Here is an 18,741-nt window from a genome sequence, read left to right as displayed (position 1 = left end):
CTCCTCCACTTCCCAAATTCATGCAACCACTGATCTACTTTCTGTCTCTATAGATTTACCTATCCTGGATTCTTTCATGTAAATGTAATCATACAGTATATTATCTTCTATGCCTGGTTTCTTTCATTTGGATTATTTTGTTCTAAATAAAAAACCAGTTGCTGAACATTAGAAAAACCAAACAAATTTTTATAAAATGAAAAAATAAATGTTCTAGAAAATGTTAGCATTTCCTGGGGTTAGAAATTGTGTTCAAATTAGAACTTGCTAAAAGGCTTTGATAATGCTTTATGTTGGAAATAGCATCATCACTTTTTAAAACCCTCCTTAGCAAGTACGAACTGGGTGCTCCCATTGTGCCCTGAGGACTGGAGGCAGTAGTCAGGGAGGATGTGAGTGCATCCTAAAGCATCTGCTTCCTCTGGATAGGGAGGCTACTGGGAGCTCAAGATGTTGCTGGCACCTAAGGTTTGCAGTTCATGTAGGTCTAAGGTGCTTCTGACCTCCTCTTTGCTGCATCCCCATTCATTGTTATCTCAGGAAAAGTGGATGCTTTCTCTACTCTGCCTCTAACAAAACTGAAGGGCTTTGATGAAGTCATGTCCAGGTCTAAATAAATAATCAGACCTCATACCTCAAGTTCACACAGAGTATGAAGTTTTAAGAGAGGGCAGGATAAAACATTCTTGGTTGTGGAATTTCAGGCATTAGCTAGCCAGTCAGGAAACTACTGGAGTAAGCAAGGGGCATCACATAACTTATGCCCAAAATTATGCCATTTACACACCAAGATTAGACAGGTTTAGGGTTAGAAACTGCATTGGTAGTCTCATTCAGAACTATCAGCCAACTATTCCTAAAGTGTGCAGGAAGATGTCCACTCAGGCCCTGCCCGGCTGGGATACATAGCAAGGGGGCATGGCTTCAGAGCTAAAGAAATACTATTAGCTTTCTTTTTCTACCATACTATTGTCAAATACAATACTAATGTAGCATGAAAATTCATTTTTAATGTCAGAAATCTTCCTTTAATTTTATATATAATAAATGTTTACAGATGCAAATCATGTTTAAATAGAAGAGCATAATGGTTAAAAGAAGTACTGGCCATATTGTAGTAATTTTACAAACAGCTGTTTCAAGTTAACATATGTGTATTCCCAGTCTTGTGTATATGAGATACAAGTTAATGTCAACAGTACATTAACAAAATAACTGAATTTAATTATGGAACTGAAAGTACTATGGGTGGAGAGATCATATTTGCACCAAAAAGCATAGGTAAGGAGACATCTGTTTCTGGTGAGTTTTAAATAGGTACTTGCATCTTTTACACTCACCAATTCTATATTTTTGCTTTGCAACAACAGTGGTTAACTAAAAGATTTCTCTGTGTATTCTTCCTAAATGAGATGGAGTTATATTCTCTAGCAATTTAATGTTGCAAATGGCTTTATATGTGCCTTTAAATATGAATCTTGGGAATATAGAGAGGACTGCAGAGTATGAGAGTGATATTTACATTACACATACAGTTGTATCTAGAATTAAGGGGAAAAGGCAGGCTTCCTCAAGGTGTCCACATTTCTTTACTTTACTAAACACTAACCTCTGGGATTTCTTAAGATGTTAATATCCTTAGGAGGGTTGGGGTCACTGGGCATTTCCACTAAGAGTGAATCAAATAACATTGGTCTTCCCCAAATAGTTGGCTAAATTCAATGCACTGAGTAAACATGGGAGATAGGATATAGTTTTGAGGGGAGACCTGTTGGGAAGAAAATTCCTCTGGGGAAAGAGGAACCTGAGAAGCCAAGGGGCATCAGCTGCCAATGGGCCATTGTCACAACTGTCTTACTGTGTTAAGCTCACCTCTGAAGCCTGAGCTTTAAAATCGCTTTCAGTTGAGCAATGGACTTGGCATATAGGAGCTCTGAAGAATTGCTAAAGAGACACAGGTTATTTATCTGAAAAAGTAAAGATTCCAGTGATGACCTAATTGGGCTGCACCCATTACCTGTCATTTTGCATTTAACCACTACAGCATAAGCTGAAGACTAAATAAACACCACATTTCTTGTTTCCATTATCTCTCCATTTGCTGGTTTCCACTGCTGCATAAAGTCTTAGTTCTCCTTTATCACACTGCACATTGAAGCTGAAGTCCAGGGCATCTGAGAGCAGACAACTTAGAGGGTTACCAAGGACAGGAAGCATCATTAAAATGGAGACAGTCCCTCGCTTAACTGTTGATGGAATTACAAAGTTCATATTCACCCTTCATTGCTTAGAGAATTTGAACAAAGTTTGCATCTCAGTGCAATCTGACAGGTGATGCCTCTCTCAATGATTGCATGATCAATGTGGCTGCAATGGTGGGCCAAGTGTCCCAAGTCTGCCATCTACCCTCATAGTCCGATGCAGGTGATTTTTTTCAGATTGAAAAGGAGTTATTCAAATAAGTGTATAGCAATAACTGCCCTCTCAAGACCCAAAATACTCTGCCAAAAGACTTCTAGACTTAATTGACAGATTCAGTAGAGTAGCTGGATATAAGGTCAACACTCAAAAAATAATAGCCTTCTTATACACAAATAAGAGACTCACTGAGAGAGAAATTAGGGAAACAATTCCTTTTACAATTGCATTCAAAAAAATGAAATATCTAGGAATAAATCTAACAAAGGAAGCAAAATACCTCTACAGTGAAAACTACAGCACTCTGAAAAAAGAGATCGAAGAGGATATAAGAAAATGGAAAGACATCCTGTGCTCCTGGGTAGGAAGAACCAATATAGTGAAAATGGCCATACTTCCAAAACTACTATATAGATTTAATCCAATGCCAATTGAAATTCCAACAATGTACTTCACAGAGCTAGAGAAAACAATCCAAAAATTCATTTAGAACCAGAAGAGACTTAGAATAGCAAAAGCAAGTATAGGCAACAGAGACATGGCTGGGGGTATCACAATCCCTAACTTGAAATTGTACTACAAAGATACTGTGATAAAAACAGCATGGTACTGGCAAAGAAACAGACCTGAGGATCAGTGGAATAGATTAGAAGATGCAGAAACAACTTCAGACATGCTCAGCCACCTCATCTTTGACAAAGGAGCCAACCACCCTCATTGGAGGAAAGATAGACTATTTAATAAATGGTGTTGGAAAAACTGGATTTCAACCTGCCAAAGATTAAAACTAGACCCCTATCTTCCACCATGCACTAAACTCAGATTGAAGTAGATTAAAGATCTAAATATTAAGACAAAAACACTAAACTTTCTGGAAAATAAGTTAGGTAGAACTCTAGAAGATATTGGCATAGGCAAAGACTTTATGAGCAAAACCTCAATACCACAGGAACTAGCACAAAGAATCAACAACTGGGATCTCATCTTATTAAAAAGCTTCTGCACTGCAAGAGAAACCACCAACAGAACTAACAGACAACCTACAATGTGGGAAAAAAATTTTAGCAGCTGTACCTCAGACAAAGGTCTACTATCTAGAATATATAAAGAACTGAAAAAAAATCAAGCCCCCAAATTCAAAGACCCAATTCAAAAATGGGCATTTGAAACGAACAGACATTTCTCACACAAAGAAGTAAAAGCAACAAATAAGCATATGAAAAAATGTTCAACATCACTGGTCATTTGAGAGATGCAAATGAAAACAACACTGAGATTCCACCTCACCCCAGAAAGAATGGCTGCTATCAAGAAATCAACCAATAACAAATGCTGGAGTGGGTGTGGGGAGAAAGGAACACTTCTCCATTGCTGGTGGGAGTGCAGACTGGGTGCAACCACTATGGAAATCAGTATGGAGATACCTCAAAGAACTAGGGCTAGAGGTCCCATTTGACCTAGCTATTCCCCTGCTGGCTATCTTCCCAAAAGAATTAAAAGAATCATACCATAGTGATATATGTGCACCCATGTTTATAGCCACACAGTTCGTAATAGCTAAAGCTTGGAAACAGCCCAAGTGCCCATTAACTGGAAACTGGATAAAGAAGATGTGTTTTTTTAATGGAGTACTACTCAGCCATAAAGAATGACAAAGTAGAGACATTTATAGCTAAATGGATGCATACTGAGGCCATACTCTTAAGTGAAATAAATAGGACACACATGGGTAAACACTGAATGGTTTCTCTAGTGTGAGAAACTGAAAGTGTAAATAAGGATTAAAATGATTAAAATGAATAATTGATAATTTGAAATAGGAAGAAAAGGTCCAAAGGTGTAGGGGTGGTGGGAGGGAAAGGGGAAAGGAAAGAAGAGAAAGGAAAAATTATGGGAAAAGAAAAAAAATGGAAATGAAATCTATGTAAATAGGGAAGGGTGGAGGGGGTGAAGGGTGCACAGGTAATGGGGAAAAAATAAGAACCGAGATACATCATGTACAGGTACAAGCACCCAACGATAAATGTAAATGTATTGTATACCTAAAATGTACCAATAAAAGAATTAAAGCAAAAAAAAGTAACTGCCCTCTCTTTCTAGACTTTCTAAACAAACAATCACAAATTATTTAGATGAGAATATAGGTTAATTAAGCTTTTAAGAGGTAAACGATGAGGGATAAATATAAAGAAAATTTTCCTGGAGAAGCCACTGAAAAACTAGGAATATTAGAGAATGCAGTGGTGACATTCTATTTTTATTAAAGACTTTAAAAATTTGGTTGGATTATTGTCTCTGACTTCCAGAAGTAAGGTAGTTCAGTAACCTGAAAATTAACCACAAAATTTTCTATCTTGTATCTTTCATACAAAAAACAAACAGAAATGTTACCTGAACAGAATGGGCCTAACTTTGCCATGTTTATTTCTATATCGCTCTATAAGATGATCACTGGCAAAAGCTCTCTTGGGTAACAAGACAAAAACAAAAAAAGCACCAAATCTCATGGTTCCTGAAGGACTGGCCGTGTGTGTGTGTGTGTGTGTGTGTGTGTGTGTGTGTGTGTGTGTAGAATCCCAGTTGAGAAGATAAGTCAAGTGTTGTATATCAGTAATATAGAAAAGGAAAAAGAAGTGACAGAATGTGAGATGACTAAAGAAAGGGAAAAAATGACAGCAAAAGGAATTGAAGGGAGAAGGAAAGAGGGGCTCCAAAACCCTAAAGAAATGGTGGCAGATGTCAGCTGGTGTCATGATTACCAGCTAGCTAGAATGGTCTAGAATTTAACCACAAATTCAGTAAGTAGATCTTAGAGACACTATGCCAAGAATGGGCAATAAAAACAGACATTTCAATTATCCATATGTGTGTTTGGTTTTACAGTCTTGAAACAACGCCAGTGTCAATAGAATGCAAAGATATTCTTCATCAGAAAGAGGATAATAGACACAAAAGGAAAATAGATGTTTTCTATTATATAATTTAATCTGATTAGCGGCACTTTTGAAACTATTCTTTGAAAGGGACTAATTCTTTTCTTAGCTTAGTCTTCAGAATTGTGAGTTTTCTTGCATCAGAAATAAGCTTAACCACTGTAAATCACTTTCTTATTGTACTTGTCATATGGCCCAGTAATGAAAGTTGTCCTTTAATCTGAGTTGTGATCAGTGTATAAGCTTAACCCTTTAAGTTATCAAGCTATTCCAGTGAATATTATATTATATTTTCTGGTCATGGTTAAGCTTTCTTTCAGAGACACTGTCTCAACCAATAGCTTTACAATAAAGATTATCATTCTAGAACCCTAAATTAACATCTGAAAATTAATTTCAAACACCATTAATTGTCAATACACATTTCAAACAGCATCTAAGTTCAGTAACCATTATTGGAAACATTAGAATTGCCACCCCATTATGACTGGCATCACAGCACACCACCAGATAGTACATGCAATTGAGACAGCACCTGAACATTCACACCAAAGAGCAACTGCTACTCAGAAGTATGTCAACGTATGTCATCAAGATACTTCCCAAGCCTTGCCTAGCTATGGCCTTGAAACAGTAATCCTGACAAGATCAAATGTTTCCCAGCACCAGATACCAAGCATGACTTCCTTGTCCAGTGTCCTTCTCTCTTCCTATTTCTGTTTCAAACTATCAAACTCTCTAGACCCTCTGTCCCACTGAGATGAAGATAGCTGAAGCTGCTGCACAGCCAACCTGGTTGGATGTTGTCAGAACAAAGGACTGTAGTGCAGCTGTGGGAAAATACAGAACTGCCTACTAGCGATGAGTTCTCTCTGACCAAATTAGATGCTATTCTAAAGTCTCTAAACAAGGGAAGCAGTTTTCCCAAAACACTGAGGAAAGATAAAGTCATGGGCTGCTTAAAGACAGGGATATATCCTGAGAAACATGTCAGTAGGCAATTTTGTTACTGTTCCAAAGTCATAGAGTATGCTTACACAAACCTAGCCAGAATAGCCTGCTACACACATAGGCTATACCATATAAACCATAGTATATATTGACCATTGTTGACCAAAACATTGTTATGCAGAACATAATTTTATTAAAAATTTTCCAAGGAAATATTCAACCAAAAAAGAATTCTATTTGTTGAATTCTTGCTGAGACCTAAATATCTTTAGTAGAGAGAGAACAAGAGGTTTACAAGAGTTATGCAGTTCAAAGTATTTAGATAAAGAATTTGAGAAGTGTTGTACCACTTGCTTATGTATTCACAAAGTTAAATAAAAACCTAACAACCAAAAAGTCTTTTTTATCTATTAAATAAAAAACATATTACAGATAAGTATTATAATATGATATTTGTACAAAATATATACCTGCAAAAATAAAATCAAAAGAGCACACACTATTAGCAAAAACTATTCTTGTCATGGAATTACAAGAGATTTTCCCTTTGGTTTATCAGAATATTTTAATCTTTCTGTAATAACTATGTATTGATGCAGTTAACATTTTTAAACAGTAACTAAGATTTTTAAAAAATAGATTATAGGGCCAGGGATTTAGCTCAGTGGTTCCACTGCCTGCCTCTCAAACACAAGGTCCCGAGCTTGATCCCTGGTACCAAAAATTTTAAAAAATAGATTATATGGGAAAATAGTAAAATTGAAAACATTTAATAAAAATACAAATAGAACATAAAATTTCCTCCCATTGAAATAACATGATTAGTAGCAATGATATATCTATGACCCATGTCTTTATTATTGAATTTGTGGTCAAAAGTTGTAAGTTGAACATAAGTATTTTTGTTCATTTCCAAAAGTCTAGTATAATATAGCCATAGTAAATTAATTTTTAAAGGCTATATATCCAAAGGAGAAAGAAAAGAAACACAGCAATACATTTTTGAAAACTGAAGCAGATAACTGACCAAAAATTGAACTATCAGACCCAAATAAGTAGGATCTAATCCATTAGAGAAATCCAGCAAGCAATCTATGCAACTCCACAGGGTTTCCAAGTCTCAGGACTTGGAGGTACCATGATTCCTGTAAGTCAAATTGAAGACAGAATTAAAAGCAAAAGAATTAGCTGAAGGTCTAGGAAATAGATCTCAACTTGCTTTCCTCGGGGACAAAGAGCTTAACAAGTATACCACTACATCCCAGTGAACGACATGCATCCACTCTTTCAAGAGTGTAAAATCCAGGATGTTTGGGCTGAGGAGCACCAAAAGTGAGGATGGAGATATCTTACTTTAAAAAAATTAAATAGTAAATGCTGAGGCCTCTCAAGCCTTCTTCTTCTATGTGACAGAAAAACATTAGCCAGTATCATCAAAACAAGAGACTAGAATATTTTCCTGTGGGGAAACTGGCCAGCCTAAGAGACATGACATAAATATACTGACATTGAAGATTCACCAATAAAATGAATCATCAAACTAACTATAACGTAAAATCCAAAGTTGATAAAAACCCAACTACAAGTTCAGAACTTCTAATTGGCTAAGTGCTCCACTCATCATCATAAGCAACAAGCAAACAATCAAGGATTACCAGACATCAGAAGCAAGCTTCTAAAGTAATAGGGAGAAAGCAAACAGGAAGAAAAAGAAGGAGGAGGATGAGAGCAAAAGGGGAAGGAAGGAGAAGAAAGAGGGGCTTGGTAGAAGTAAGGGGAAGAACATTTCAAAAAAATATCATTAGTATGTATACTAGAATAATGCCCTCTGCTCCAAATATGAGCACATCTGTATTAGTTTCCTAGCATTGCTGTATCAAAATACAGCAAGCAGGGTGGCTTAAAACAACAGAAATGGATTTTCTCACTATACTGCGTGTTGGAAGTCTGGAATCAAAATGATGGCATGGCCATGCTCCCTCTGGTGTCTCTAGAAAAAAAAAAATACTTCATCTTTTCCAACTTCCTGTGGTTCCTGACATTCCTTAAAATTAGAACAAGATATTTCATATTACAAAGAAATATTGAGAGAATGTATAAAGGAGCTCTTAGAAGTCACACATACATGCATGCCAACACATACACATATTTATATCCATACATATGTACATTAGCAGAAATGCAAAACTGGACAGACACCAATAGACACAAATTTTGAAAAATTACACAGAATTTAGAGAAAAAGCATTCAAAACAACATAGAAAATAGGTCATGACAGTTGTAAAATGTAAAGGATCAAGAAGTTGATTAGCAATTATGAAATAAAAAATCCAAAAAAAAAAAAGAGAAAGGAGGAGGTGAGCCAATCTGAGTGCCCAGGAGGAGGCTCCCTGGCCACCATTCCACCACTCCTGGGGCAGAGGAGGTGAGCTGCACAACACTACCCCAACCCCACCCCCACCCCCGTGGAAATGAGAAGACACCTAAACAAGCCTCAAAAACAGACTTCCAGATCATCTACAACAACCCCAAAGGGAAATGAGATGAAACAATCGGATACTCAACCACCTGGACTCGCTGACCTGGCAACAAAAGAGGACCTGGAAGAAATGAAATCAGAAATAATTTCTCAGATAACAGCAGAGATTGTGTCCATAGTGCAAGACATGATTCATAAATCTAGAGAGGACACAGATTAAAAAAAAATAGAGGAGCTGAGGAACATAATGGATTCCCAACATAGGAAACAAATGGAATCCATAAAACAGATGCAAACAGATTTCCAGGAGATTAAAAACTCCATTGAAAGTCTGTGCCACAGAATGAACCAATGTGAGGTCAGAATTTCAGATATAGAAGAAAAGATTGCAATTAGTGACCAGGAAAAGAAAAATTGCTTTAAAATGGTAAGGGACCATGAGAAATTAATCCAGCAGCTGCTAGACAATGCAAAGAAAAATAACATAAGACTGATTGGAGTCAATGAATAAAGAGGAGAGAGTGCAGATGATGAAAACAAATTGTTCACAGAAGTGATGGCAGAAAACTTCCCAAGGAGGGGAAAAGAACTTGACATACAGATAAGTGAGGCATACAGGACTCCAACTAGCCTTGATCAAAAAAATCTGCACATGGGCCCATAATAGTTAGGATTCCAGAAATCCAAGAGAAGAACAAAATTCTACAAGCAGTCAGAGAAAAGAAACAAATCACATACAAAGGAAAGCCCATCAGAAGCACACCAGACATCTCAATGCAAACCCTCAAGGCAAGAAGAGCTTGGAGTGATGTATTTCAAGCCCTAAAGGAAAACAGCCTCCAACCTAGACTGATGTACCCTGCAAAATTATCTTTCAAAACTGATGGAGAAATAAGATACTCTCATGATAAAGAGGACCTTAGGAACTTTATGAATACCAAACCAGCACTCCAAAAAATTTTAGACAATATCCTAGGAAAAGACAATGAGGATCACAACCCCAGGAAATCCAGCAGAATGAATCCGTTGGGGGAGAATCCAACAAAAAGAAAAAGTCATGACAAGGCTTTTAAAACTTTTAACTTCATTTCCCTAATGAGGGTATAATTCAATCTTGTTATTGCACTGATTAGTATTTTTCTGATTCTAGACTCGCACACCTTTCCTTGTGCTGTACTGGCTATTTATCATCTTCTTGTGTCTACTTTTTAATTGGGTTGTCTATTAATGAACTCTAAGAATTCTTTATATATTATGGTCATAGGTTATATGCATTGTAAATATGGTCTGTTTAAAGACTACTTTTCATTTTAATGATGTCATTTGAAGTTCTAAATTTTGATGGAATCTCATTTATCAATTTTTTTCTTTTATACATCATTTTTTTTGTATCCTAGGAAGTTCTTGCCTATTCTAAATTCATAAACATTTTCCCTTATAATTTCTTCTTAAAGTTTTATAGTTTTAGTTGTTCATATTTAGGTTCATAGACCCTTTCAAGTTATTTTTATGTATGGAAATAAAGGGTTGTGGTTAATACTTTATATACAGATACCAGGTATTCTAGTGCCATTTGCTGAAAACACTACCTTTTCCTCTGCCCTTGAATTGAGTTTATATTCTATAATATGTTAATGTTTAATAATCTTTCAAAACTCAGTGGACCATATATGTGTGGTTCTAACTGTAGATTCTCTGTTTTATTCCAATGATCTGTATGTCTTTCCTTACACCAACACTGCCTTGATTACTGTAGCTTTAGAAGAAGTCTTAAAATTAGGTACTAAATGTCTTCCAACACTGGGTTTTTTTCTTTTTCTTTTTACTTTTCTAGGTCCTTTGTACGCCTACTTAACTTTTAAATTTCAATATCCAATTCTTCATTTATAGCAAGTAAACATAGACCTGAATTTTTATATATACCTTGTGTTTTCTAATCCTGCTAAATTCAAATACATGTTCTAGGGGGTCCTAGAGATATTTTAGTATTTTCTCTGCAGATAATCATTTCTTCTACATATAAAGATTTTGCTTCTACCTTGCCAATCCTATCCTAATTGTGTCATTTTATTGCCAGACTGTTTTGATTTAGGCCTGTGTTTCAATGTTTAATGGGCAGAAGAAGAATAGCCATATCTGCCCTTGTTCCCCACCTTAAGGAGAAAGCATTGTATCTTCTCCATTCATATAAGGCATTTTTGCTGGAAGTATGGAGTACATGTCTTTGATCTGTTAAGAAGGTTCTGTTCTACTTCTAGTCTCCTGATAACTTTTACCATGAACAGCTGTAGAATTTAGTCCAATGCTTTTTCTCCAACTAGTGACAGGATCATGTGGCTTTTTCCTTTCCTCTGTTAAAATGATGATTTGGGGGGTGGACCTGCCAATGCTGAACCAACACTGCCATCTCTATAATAAAACCACTTTCTACATACTGCCACATCTGACTTCTGATAGTTAGCTTTGTTAAACAAATTTCTATCAATGTTCATACTTTTTTCTTCTATTATCTTTATCCAGTTTTAGGATTAGCACAAATGTTGATTTCCTAAAATGAGGGGAGAAGTGTTCCTTCTTTTTTCTGCTTTAATTGTTTGATATAATTTATCAGTTAAAATGTATATGAGCCTGTTGTTGTCATATAGGTAGGTTTTCAAGCTAGGCATATACTTTCTTTAATAGGTGCTCTTCAAATTTTATATTTCCTCCAGAGTTAGTTTCATTAATTTGTCTACCAAGGTACTTCTTAGAAGTTGTCAAATTTATTTCAAAACAGATTTTTGTAATATGCTTTCTATATCCTTCTAAATTCTGTAAAATCTGTGGTAACATCTCCTAGATCTTGATATTGTAATTTTAAAAATGTATAATTGATATTGTGTAATATGAAGAAAAGGTCTAAAGGAGCAGGGGAAGTGGGAGGGGTAGGGGAAAGGAAAAAAGGGAAAAGAAAAAGTATGAGAAAAGGAAAAAACTGGAAACAAAGTCTTTGCAAATAGGGAAGGGTGGAGGGGGTGAAGGGAGGGCAAGTGAAAGGGAAAAAAATAAGAACCAAGAGACTCATGTAATGGTACAAGATCCCAATGATAAATGTAACTGTATTTTATACCTAAAATGTACCAATAAACTTAATGAGGAAAAAAATGAGAAGGAAAATGGAAAAAAGGAAATTAGTAGAGTATTTTGAAAATATTTTTTTGACAAATGAAACAAGTTTTCATAATGAGGTGGCATACTAAGTGTTTAGAAAAACTGATGAAAATATACCCACATCTAGCCACATAAACATGAAATTTCCAAACATAACAAAGAGACAATTCCAAAAAAATCAGAGGCAAAAATAAATTCATATACAAATAATCTGAAACTAAAATACAATCTGATATTTCAGTAATAAAAGTGGAATCTAAAAAAACTGTGGAAATATCTTTGCCATTCTAGAATAGATTATTGCTAATCTACAATTCAATGTCTAGCCAAAATATCCGAAAGGATACAGATTGCAGGGGGTGCTGGGTATTAATGCCAGAATCTTGGCCCTGGGCTGTAGGCTGGGCTCTAACCTGCGACCCTCTTGCCTTAGCCTTCAAAATAGCAGGGGTTGTAGTTATACACCAGCATTCCCAGCCCATATTTACTCTTATGTAGCCTGGCTGAAGCTGTTTTAAGACAAGCAAGATTTTTCTTACACACACTTTCTCAGAAAGCTAAAGAAGTGTGTGCTCCTCTAAAATAAGAGAGTAAGCCAAAAATGAGAAACATAAAGGAGTCCTAAAATAAGGTTTCTGCAAGGAAAATATGATCCCTGACATGAAGTTCAAGAGGGCCCTTGAACATTTTGGAAGCAGCCATCCATAGGTTAGGGGTCAGTGAGACACTGTATCCAAACATTGAAGTTGATAGCAGTTCCAATTCATCTGAGGAAATGTAGAAAACCCATGAAATCTGGGGTTGGATTTGTGACAAGAACAAGGAAAAGTAAGGAAATGGGAACCCTTGAAGCAGAGTCGATACCAGAGGCCTGTGAGTGGGGTGAATAGGAAGATATTGATGAAAGGGTACAAAGATTCAATTAGACAAGAGTAAGTTTTTCTGAGGTCTACTGCGTGATCATTAAGTTAATAATGTACTGCATGTTTTAGAACTTCTGAATAAAATTCAAATATTCTTACCACAAAGAATAAGGCAATTTGAAGCCATGGATATTTTAATTCACTTCAATAAATCATTTCACAAGGTATAAATATAGTAATATTACTTTGTACCTATAAGCATATATATAGTATATATTATAATTTGTCAATTTACAATAAAATTAAAAACTAAGCAAATCAAGGAGAAGAGTAAAGGAAGAAAAAATCAGTTGTAATATAATGTATAGCTTAATATGAATAACGTTAAGAGTCAGAATAATGTAAACTTCCTCTGTTGATCTAACCACAATTTTGAAATATCTCTTCTGGCAGTGTAACAGATAAGAAAGTTCAAAGTCTCCAGGGTGGGAGTATAAGTGGTAGATGCGGTCTAAAGTTTTTTTAAATTAAAAAGTAACCGTTTAAGTGTTATCTTTAACAAATTGAAGGAAAATGCTAAAAGAATCAGCTGCAGGAACTGTAAATTTTTACTTCTAGGGAAGGGTAAACAGTAAGTAGGGAAATGGGAAGCATTTTTCATTACATGACTTCATATATGTGATTTTTAAAAATCGATGGTATTAGCAGAATTTTAGTGGGGGGATTATTTTATTTATGTTATTTTGCAAAATTTGATTGATTCTCTATTACATGCCCTTGATTTGACTATGGGATAGTTCGGTTTAAGTATAAGAAAAAGAGCCGCAGAAAGATATGAAGGCTTGTTGAAGGTTACTGCGTAAAACTAAGCCTGAAAGATAAATCATGCAGGGAAGCTTAATCTTTCTAAGAGTTTCTTCTGTTTTCTTGAGCCGTGAAATATGTTTATGGCTCTTGGCTCCTTTATTTGTTCACTTTTGGATTCCAACCAAGACACACCTTTAAAGCAGCCAATTACCAAAAATAACCCTGTCTTAAGTGTTATCAAATGACTTAAATTATTTTGAAAAAATATAGCACATTTCTTTAAATGCAGTCACAAGCAGCTATAATATGTTCTGCCTACTCTGAAAACTGTATGCCACCTAGCAACAAATAATTGTGAATATTAAATGAATCAGTATTTTCTAGTGCTTATATAATCATCTGCATACATCGTATTTCTCAAATATAACCCACTGATTTTAAGCCACTTGTTGATTATTTTGTGATTTAACTTTATCCAACTTAATATAGATTAGACTACCCAAAACACTTTTGGGCCAATTGCCTGAGATAACAAGGTATAAAGGAATCATGAATGAATATTAATGTTACCAGAGGAAACAGCAAATTAGGATAACAAACCTAAGAATGTGTTTCCTAAGGCTGAAAGGGAAAAGGATGCTACTATTTAAAGATACTATGGGTTTTGATGAAATAATTCTTTCTGTTCCTTAGCGTTAACCTGCACAAGTGAAGGTGGTCAACAAACAAGGGGTAACTCTGCCTCATCAGGATGCCCACTTGCAGAGTGGGTACTGCTTCAGGGCTCCTTGATGGACTCAATACTATCCACTCCACACTGTGGCCATTATCATCATAGAACTTGGCTTTTCTCTGAATACAGTCCACAGCATCTGTAATACTCTACCTGTAGCTCCTGTGAAAGTTCTTAATTTGCTTACTCATCTACTTCAAGGGCTTTCAACACTACCTTTTTATAGTAGGTAGCAGAACCAATTTCCTGTCTTTTCCTAAGGAAGTAAAGTCTTGCTTTGCCATTGTTGTACTCATATTTTTTCTTTGTATAGAGTGGAATGTGCACTTTATGTCCCAGCTCCTCCCGTTGGAGAAAGGGTGACCATTCAATTGGTTCTCATCACCAGGGGAGACCTCCTAAGTAAGATGGCTCCATCCTCCTTCTCATAGACCTCAAGTGTCCTCAAGTAGAGGGAGCTTTCCTCTCCATTTCCTGTTGCCTTTCTCAGTTTCTTCACTCAGAATGAGTGCCAAAGTAATTATAAGAAATGCTTTTTGGTCAGAAAGTTTTATGATTGTTCACTGACCTATAACTTCTCAGTCTGAGAAACGGTGGTTACAGGATCAGCTCTGACATGTCAGCTTTGCTGTCTCCTGTCCAAAGAGAAGGAATAGGAAACTTCATTTTGCATATTCCAGCACATTAGGAAGTTTTGTACTTGATAAAGCTGATACTTTGCCCAAACTGGTTCAGTTCTCTCTGTGCATGCTTTATTCATCAGAACCCCTGGGGCAAAGAGGGGGTAGAGTATGAAGGGTAAAATTCCAGCCCAGAACCCCACCCTGGACTGCCAACAATTACTGTAAGATTAAGATATGCTGAGGGCCAAATAAGTTCCTGAAGGAAAACTTCCAGCCAAAGCCTGCCATAACTCAGTTAACCTGTAAGGCAAATATTAGTTCACTCCCCAAAACAGTATTAAAATGTGGCTCCACTGTGTTTGTCTGGTGCTGGTTTCACTAGTGTGCCCTGGGGATTTCAGACAATGCACTGGTGCTAAAGTAGCAACTGGAATCTTTTAGGCAGTCGGCTGGACTCCGACTCTATTCTGGCATCTAGCCCAGTATATCAAAATTGTGGTTTTTCAGCCCATTTTGGAAGCTGCTTCACTAAGCCATGTGACAACCCCAAAAGTTGGTCTGGCACCAGAAGACTTCATCAGATTGGGAACTTGAGAGCCCTCCAGTTGCTGGTTTTGTATTGATGCCTCCCTTCCCGTAATCATTAACAGAAGGTGAGAGGGCTACGGTTGGAACACACCTCACACCTACCATGTAGTTTGTGTTTATGCCTCTGAAGCCTCGTAAATCTTCCGGACTCTGCACACTTGCCTACTCAAATAAAAGCTGTCTCTGGGAAAAACACTGGTAAGAGTCTGAGTTATTTGCAAGCTCAACAAACTTACCTGGAAGGGCAAGAGGCATGGCTACAGATCTGTCAGGAAGATTTAAGAGTATGTTTGTTTACTGATTTTAACACTAGCAGAAACCCAAGCTATGAAGATTCTAGACATAGCCAGCCATCTGGCATTCCCCTTGAAACTTGCATAAATCATACAGCACCTTCGAATGTAATGTAGTAGGTACAAGATATAGGGGATTTCCAATTGAAAAGTGCCAAGTTAGTAGATTATGTCAATGTTGACAACTCCTAATGTAGTGCTTCATTGACTCCACTGTTCTTGTGAGAGAGTCCTTGTCTGTTAGAACACGTGCCTAACCAATGCCTCCTGTGTACTCAGCCCTACGGTAGGTGATGGAAGTTGCAAAAGATATTCATACTACTTTGTTTAAAGATATTTATAATTTCATTGGTGACTAAAAATAAAGGCATATTAGGCCATTATAAAGCAAAAGTAAATTTAATGATGAATTTTGTGGTAAGAACCTTAGGTGATGGAGGAATCGGGCGGAGAGGGACTTAAATACAGTAAGGCAAACTGTTAATGTGTTATGACCTAGAAATTGGGTGAGTGAGTTTGGTTAAGTAGAAAGGAGAGAAGAAAAAGTTCTAGACTTGAGGCAGTGTTTCTCAAAAAATTGGAATTTAAATATACGGCCCTTGTTTACGGAATAGGAAAAAAAGAAATTAAGCTGCTTAGAGAGAATGAGTATAAATAAATGGAGTGCATATAGATCAGAAATGAATGCTATCGAGTAACATAATGAATGACTTTAGAAGTCAAACCAGTGATCTTAAAACCAATGTGGGAATAAATTTTAAAAATTTCAGTCAGGAAAATGAAAATATTAAGTTCAAATTTCAAGACGATTTTACTTCAGTATAAAGATTGAGATGAGTAAACATCAAATGCTATTTGTTATTTGGCCAGACCTAACAAAATCCACTTTAACAAGCTCCCCAGGCATGAGGCAGTAATTAGTGCTTACACTTACCAAATGACAACCTGGAATACAAAAGCAGTATCAGCATCCCCTGATTTGTGACTGGCGTGTGTTAGCTGAAGGATAGTGAAAACATCACTACATTAACTGTAATTACATAGACCTACCATTAGAATGAGGGAGATATAGTCCATTCAAAATGAGTTTTCCCTGGACATTTTGGTTGCTCTATTTTAGTAAAAAACCTCCAAGGAGAACAATTTGCTTTTTCTCTTGTAGGTGGTTCAGTGATTACTCTGTATATAGTACTCTAAAAATGTAAATTCCAGGGTTTTGAAGTTGTTTTAATACCTTATTAAAATTAATAACAATTCATTAATTGATGAAGTTGCTTTATTTTGAAAAGCTGAGAAGATTTTGTTTAAAGGGGCATTCAAAGACTCTGTCTTCTTGTGTATTTCAATTTTGTGTTTTCCTTACCTCTGTCCTGTGGACAACAGTGGTCACTCTGGTTTGTCAACCACTGGTGTCACTTTTGTTTCCTCATTCTGAAAAGATTGCACAGCGCCTATAAATAATGCTTAGGATGAAGATGAGCCACTTTTTTTTCCAGATTACAGAATACTTTAAAAAAGTTTTACTTTTTAAAAGTAGGTTGGCAAGGAGATGTCATTCAAGAGACAAGCCATTCTCTACTAACATTTTATGAGGCTTCTTCAGCCTTAAATTCTAGGACAAAAAAAATTTTTTGTACTTGTGGAAATTTAAACAGCAAGACATCATCTAATGTTTCCAACTCCTGCTCATTCCCTGAGACTATTGATGGTATCTCCTCTGCTACGTTGAGTCTGTCCTTCCCTCCAGCTTTTGGGGCCTCCAAAGGACAGCAGGGCATGTAGAATGCCATTCTTCACCATCCCCCAACCCGGAGAGCCAGTGGTCACAAGCCTGTGCTCTGTCCCACACTTGCCGCATCCAGGTGAAATTTAAAATAGAATGGATGGGGACCCAGTTATGTAAAAAGTCACCTCTGGTCCTCTGTTCTAACGTGGGAGTTAAGACCAGCTGGGGTGCTGCTGGTATCAGTTTCCAGTGCATAAGTCTCTGTGATCTGCAACAGAAATTCTTACAACAGGGCCTTTAGAAGTCTTGTCCTCTGATGGGCTGCCAGAGGCAGAGTCCAAGGCATATCTGTGCAGGCAGACTTTTTTGCTAAGTTCCCCAGGGCCTGAAAGAAAGCTAAAAGAAAGAACAGGCTCTCCTGGCTTTTAAACTAGTGATATACAACTGTCTGGGGTGGAAGGTGAGATTTTTTGCTGGCCAGCTACTTATCTGGTTTGGTTTCCTAAGCTGGTCAGAGATGGCCGCAGTCACAGAACAGACTCAGACACTGAAGAGAACTCCTTGAATAAAATGAGCATGCTCAAAACCTGTTTCACCCATTCCTATGTTCTCTTCCCAGTGGTTAGTCCAAAACACCTTCCTCCCTGCTAGGAAAACAAGTTCAAGTATATGCACTCCATGTGAAATCAAGAATTTATAGAAGCTTCAGAGACCTATGCAAATTTGAAGTCACGTGGTGCTGTTCTTAACAGCATCAGTTGAATTTTGGATAGCTGAGTTCAGATGGTGAGATGATACAATATTGGCTCTCATTTCTTGAATGACCAGTGACATGATCTTTAAAACATTTTATGGACCTCTGGTTTTCTGTTACTGAGCATTTGAAGTTTAGAAAACTTGAATAGCACAATTAAGCATCAAGTTATATTCTACTCGAGTAATATTTTGTCCTCCCTACAAATCACAAAACCAAAAATTTTAAATAGGAAATGAAGCCCCTGCTTGTGGCTAAAGAGATAAACGATTTGAAATTTGTAGTTTTACAGTTAGATTTAACCCATGTTTTACTTTATCCCTCAAGTCTAGAGAGCATTAAAGCAGATTGCTTCACATTGATATAAATCAGATTGTGAAAGAGCTCCTCACTTTCATATTCATTGATAATTAAAATACTTG

Source organism: Heterocephalus glaber, unplaced genomic scaffold (genome assembly GCF_053883595.1).
Source record: "Heterocephalus glaber isolate CG9 unplaced genomic scaffold, H.glaber_assembly_v1.0 deba00000546, whole genome shotgun sequence".
NCBI classification, from domain to species: domain Eukaryota; kingdom Metazoa; phylum Chordata; class Mammalia; order Rodentia; family Bathyergidae; genus Heterocephalus; species Heterocephalus glaber.
The sequence above is the reverse complement of the archived record's forward strand: the minus strand, read 5'-3'. Positions refer to the sequence as shown.